Source organism: Scylla paramamosain, chromosome 23, assembly GCF_035594125.1.
Source record: "Scylla paramamosain isolate STU-SP2022 chromosome 23, ASM3559412v1, whole genome shotgun sequence".
Classification (NCBI taxonomy): domain Eukaryota; kingdom Metazoa; phylum Arthropoda; class Malacostraca; order Decapoda; family Portunidae; genus Scylla; species Scylla paramamosain.
In genome coordinates, this window is record NC_087173.1 from 5,693,996 (window position 1) to 5,700,485 (window position 6,490).

Consider the following 6,490-nt stretch of genomic DNA (forward strand, 5'->3'; position numbering starts at 1 on the left):
ACAATAAAGGTGAACGTACAGTCGTACTCCAGTAGTGGAGTTACTTACACACTGTTTTAGCTTTTACCCTCCAATTATGTGTCCTCTGTTCTACCTGTAATTTGTCAGTCTTCTATCAATCAGGTCTTGCAGGGGAAACTAAGCACACAAGAGCTCTTCAGATTGAGGGACAACACAAAAACTCAGAGGTAGCAAGTGTGACGTGTTAACTGACTGATAACATGACTACAATACATACAATAAAATCTAATAGTCCTCTGTTCTACCTGGAATTTGTCAGTTTTCTATCAATCAGGTCTTGCAAGGAAACTAAGCATATAAGAGCACTTCAAATTGAGGGACAACACAAAACACAGAAGCAGCAAATGCAACGTGTTAACTGACTGATAAGCATGACTATAATACATACAATACAATCTGATATCATTCACAAGTTTTTTTTTTTTTCTTCAGTCCTCACAAACATACAATTTAGTCTACTGACCTATATAACTCCAGCACTACAGTACAATTATCTGACCTATGACTCGTACTCTCGACCGAATGTAATCTATAGACTTGCTCGTACATAACCCTTGATGCACGATGGACTAATGACCGACGCTATCACAATAACTGACATTGAAGTACAGGGGCTAAAAAAAAAAAAAGATAAATAAATAAAAGAAAAAACGTTTTGCCTTTTTTTTTTTCTTTTTTACTGGACATGATTAGGTTCTCAATTCTAAACGAAGTGCACTATTCTCAGAAACAATTTAATTCAACGATTACGGATATTGTAACTTAATTCTGCGACTGCTAAGGTTTCTCAAGATCAATGTAATGGTCTGGTGTTTGTTTAAAGTATTGTTTCGAAAAGCACAACTGAAAATGAAAGCAGGGATCGGAAACCTCAAATTTTATATTATCTTAGCGTCTGTGTCTCTTTTGTTATTGTTGTTGTTACTATTGTCGTTGTTGTTGTTGTTGCTAATGTAGTTTAATGTTTTATTGTTGTTGTTGTTGCTGTTGTTGTTGTTAATGTTGTTATTGTTATTGTTAATGTTGTTGTTGCACAGTAAATTAACATATATGATTACAAGAACGAAGTAACAAGCGCCTTACACTTATCAGCAATCGAATAATTAATGATTTGTATAACACGACATGTACTAGTATTACCTTGACCCAAATCAACCCTTTGGACTTAAACCTACCTGACCTGCGACTCGTACAACTTGATATATGGCTGAGATTATAAGTAAGTTACGCAAACACCCTCGTAAAGTCCAAGATATGCCTTTCGTTTGTTTTTTTCCTTTGTATTCTTTTGTGCTCCATCTTCCGCTCATGTAACTAATCTCACAAACACAATATACCGACAGAGAGCCTCGTAAGGATACCAGGCCTGTTGTTTGTTCTTCCTTTGTGTTCGTTTGTGTCCCGTCTTCCACTCGTGTGACTAATCTTACCTTTGCCAGCTGACCCTGACCTCCATTTCCTCACATCAGCCGCTATCTATTCCATCTGTGTGTTCGCTTTCCATCCTCTCGTCCCTGCCTTCCTGTCCTTCCTTCCTTTCTTCCTTCCCTCCTTCCTTCCTTCCTTCCTTCCTTCCTTCCTTCCTTCCTTCCATTCTTCCTTCCTTCCTCGTTTCCTCGTTTCCCCTCTTCCGTCCTTTGTCCTTGTCTTCTTTCTTCCCTTCCTCACTTATCTTCTCTCTTTTGCCCTTCATTCCTTCCTCATTTCCTATCTGGCATCCTTTCTCCTTTCTCTCTTTTCTGTTCTCCTTTCCTTCACCCCTTTCCTCCGTCTTCCTCCTCCCTTCCTTCGCCCCTTCCAATTTCGTGTCCTTTCGTCGTTCTTCCTTTTTCTCCCTTCCTTCCCTCTTTCCCTTCTTTCCTTCCTCCTTCTCCCTGCCTTCTTTCCTTCTCTTTCTTCTCTACCTTCCTTCCCATCCGTCCCCTCCTTTCCTTCTCTCTCTTTTCTCTCTCTAAAATGAAACTTTTACAATCTTGCTCATGCTCTTTAGATCCAAGACATTATTATTTCCATTTGAATAGCGAGAGAGAGAGAGAGAGAGAGAGAGAGAGAGAGAGAGAGAGAGAGAGAGAGAGAGAGAGAGAGAGAGAGAGAGAGAGAGAGAGAGAGAGAGAGAGAGAGAGAGTCCACGTGTCTCCGGCAGCCTCACAAAGCCTCAGTCTAGCAGGTCAAGGTCCCTTCCTGTTGCCATTGATAATATGCATGAGAGAGACAGAGAGAGAGAGAGAGAGAGAGAGAGAGAGAGAGAGAGAGAGAGAGAGAGAGAGAGAGAGAGAGAGAGAGAGAGAGAGGAGAGAGAGAGAGAGAGAGACTAACAGATAGACAGACAAAGAAAGACAGATACAAACAGAACCAAGGTTTAAAGAGCGTCCATTACAAACAGATACCTAACCTCAACAAAATCCTTTACTTCTTACACAACGTCACTACAGCACAGCACAACACTAAACACCGGCACACTGGCTATGCAAACACTGCACTACACAGGTTGTTAGTGCAGAGTTTAGAAGGAGCTTTATAAAATGAGATAAACTGATGGATAGAGAAGATAGATAGGCATAGGTAATAGATAGGATACATATAGGCCTAATGGATTCTTGCAGTTTCCTTTGTGTTCCTGTTCTATACACACGGGACAATATTACACAAGTTTATCCTACTCATACTAGCTGTACTGCATACATTTTCTTTTATACAGTAGTTTGAGAATTATGGAAGTAACCTTAGCCTGTTAATTTCCAGAGACTGTTTCTATCTCTGCAAAAATATGAGGCATCTTCAAGTCATGATCTACACAATGAAAGAATCAGCCGTGAAATTAATGAACTGAATTAATCTACACCAAACCTAACCTAACTTAGCCCTCACATGAAAACGATGGGTGTATTTCCATGTATATATGTGTGCAGTTGTATGTTATTCCTAGTACGTGTGTGTATGTGTGTGTGTTAAATGAATAACTGTATATTCAACTCAGCTTATAGTATTGTAGGAGCCAACAAGTGTATACAGATGAGGGCCTATATTTTTTTTCTTTTTTTTTTTTTTAGGATCACCCGATGAAAGTCTGTATTTGTCGGAGGGATATTGATTTTATACTTGGCTAAATAAACTATTGAATATGAACCTAATGTCACTTCAGTATTATCTCTCTCTCTCTCTCTCTCTCTCTCTCTCTCTCTCTCTCTCTCTCTCTCTCTCTCTCTCTCTCTCTCTCTCTCTCTCTCTCTCTCTCTCTCTCTCTCTCTCTAATACATGGGATGGAATACATGTCTAACAATATGGCTGGTGTAGAGAAGAACAGTGGAAATGCCTGAGGATATGTGTTTGAAGTCACTAGTAAGAGCATCCCTCACCCTGACGGCATTCACATCCTGTACATCCTGCCTCCTACACAACCTTGAGATCCTTCTACGGCCTCAGCACGGACCCACCCTTCACCTTCAGGACGCTCCCATAATTCCCAACTACCTCAGGACTCCTCCCTTCACTCCCTTCTTTGCCCTTCTCTCTAAAGACTCTCGCATCCTTCCACCTCTTCCTTCTCCTCCTCCTCCTCCTCTTCCTTCTCCTTTGGCCTTATATTGACTTACTCTCTCGTGCATTTTGTTGCTGTAATGTTTGTTGCATTCTAATGTTAGAGTTACGGAATGGTGGTGGTGGTCGTAGTGGTGGTGGTGGTGGTGGTAGTGTTAACAGCAGTAGCAGTAGTACTAATAGTTGTTGTTGTTGTTGTTCTTGTTGTTGTTGTTGTTATTTGATGTCGTTGATGCCCTTGTTCTTGTTCTTGTAGTAGTAGTAGTAGTTGTTGTTGTAGTAGTAGTAGTAGTAGTAGTAAAAGAAGAAGAAAAGAACAAAAACAAGAACAAGAACAAGAACAGGTTGTATGAGAGAGAGAGAGAGAGAGAGAGAGAGAGAGAGAGAGAGAGAGAGAGAGAGAGAGAGAGAGAGAGAGAGAGAGAGAGAGGGGGAGGTAGGGAGAAAACAAAAAAAGATCTAATCAACGGTACAGGCGGCGAGCGTTAGCAGAGAGCTGGACTAGTTTTTAACACTCAAGGAGAGCAGGTAGAAGAAGGCCAAGAGGAGGAGGAGGAGGAGGAGGAGGAGGAGGAGGAGGAGGAGGAGGAGGAGGAGGAGGAGGAGGAGGAGAAGGAGGAGGAATGCTGTGAGTCGCACCCTTCCTTCTCTGCTCTTCACAAAATCGTTTTTATTCCTCTCAGCGTGTCGAGATGAACGAAAGGAAAATATAAAGAAAAAAAGAGACTCACCAAGATATTACTAGTACGAGCTGCCACTCCTTGCTATTTTGTTTCGTGATAGGAATTTCTCTTTTATGGCAACTGGTCTTTTTGTTTTTGCCACTGGAAATATATTGTATAGATTTGGTGTTTCATGACGTGGTGTGATAAGCAGAAAATCATGGAAAAGGGTTGGATAGTTTTGTGTAGTTTGTGTTACAGAAGAGAAAGTAGTAATAGTAGTAGTGGTGGTAGTAGTAGTAGTAGTAGTAGTAGTAGAAGTAGTAGTAGTAGTAGTAGTAGTAGTAGTAGTAGTAGTAGTAGTAGTAGTAGTAGTAGTAGTAGTAGTAGTTGTTGTTGTTGTTGTTGTTGTTGTTGTTGTTGTTGTTGTTGTTGTTGTTGTTGTTGTTGTTGTTGTTGTACTGGTAGCGGTGGAAGTGGTGTTAGTAGTTCATTAACTTTATCATCACAATTTTCTCAAAAATAGTATTTTTTTCGTATCTTTCATAATTCCTCCCATTTCTCGGGAACAACAATAACAATAACGACAAAACAACTATTGTTATTATTATTGTAAATATTATTATTATTATCATTATCATTATTATTATTATTATTATTATGATTATTATTATTACTATTACAGTTATTGCCATTTCTACCATAAAAATCCGTCGTTCTGGTGTTCGGTGCCAGCTAGGTCAGTCACTCTTGCTTACAGTTACTAGAATTGGCGACTGAGGACAAAAAGCGACTTAGACAAGGCGGCGAGTACTACCTGATGACGAAAGCATAGCGACGAAAAAAATTAGCACTCTCTCTCTCTCTCTCTCTCTCTCTCTCTCTCTCTCTCTCTCTCTCTCTCTCTCTCTCTCTCTCTCTCTCTCTCTTGCCTTCAAATTTTTCAACTCCTGTCCTTGTCTCTGCATTGTATTCCCTTGCACTTATTCACAAATTAATGTATCCATATATTACTTTTAAAATCGATATTTTTAGTAAGAAACAATAAAAATAACACGAATTTTGCTAATATAATAGGAAAATCTCTCTCTCTCTCTCTCTCTCTCTCTCTCTCTCTCTCTCTCTCTCTCTCTCTCTCTCTCTCTCTCTCTCTCTCTGGTGTCCTTGCCCATCCCCGGACACGCACGACTTCCCCGCCTTCCCAAAGCCAGGAGGGGCGTGCCCGGCGACCCCCTCACCCGGCCTTCTCCTCGCCAGGCTAACACGCACTCATTTCTCCTCGCCTTTTTTGCGTGAAATGGCCGAGCAGTAAAAAATAAACAGCAAAATAGCCCGCCTTGCTTCCTCTCTCTTAGCACGCACTCGTCACCCTCTAAAGAAATGACGTAATAGAAGTTTCAAATATAAAAGGTTTAATTTAGTTTTAGCGGTGTCTTCAAGCTCCTCCCTTGAGCGTCTAACGGGTGTGGTTTCTCCTCCAGCATTATAAGGTGGCTTGGTTGCGGGTTTAGAATGTGATTTTTGAAAGGCGTCACTGACAGCTTTAGAAGTGGTCGTGTAGTTGGAAGATTTTAGTGTCTGTGCGTTTTATTTCTGCTCAGTGAAGTCGTGTAGGGTTGCTGAAATGGAATATAAAAGTTGTATTATCATTGGCAGTGTGAGAATTAAAAGTTTTCCAAGTTGCATGAAAGTCTAGATGATATGGAGGAGTGTTCTAAAGTTTATTGGTAAGATTGACTGATTGACGAATTAATGATCAACAGAATGACTGACTGAATGACTAATTAACTGACTGATTGACTGATGAAATAATAGACTGACTGACTAACTTACAGATTAAATGACTAACTAATTGATCGACTGACTGACTGACCGATTGATTGACTGGTTAACTTTTACACTCAAAACGTGAACGGAGTAGAGATTAAAGTGTAAATAAGAACATGTAAGAATAGACAAATATGCAGACCTTCCTTCAAAATCTACCAATGAAAGGGACGAAAGAATAAAAATACTGGTTAACTCTTGCATTAGTAATATGGACAGAGTCGAGACGAGGGTAAAAGATTGCGCAACGAGGACGAGGACAGAGACGAGGAAGCATTCAGTTGCCAAGATAAGAATAACGGTAACCAGCAAGACTAGAAAAATAACAATGCTAGTATGAATGAGTAAACAAGTAAATAAATAAATAGATAAATAAATGAACAGATGATCCTCAGTTACATTAGGTTAAACACACTGACTCATTGATTGACTCACTGACTGAC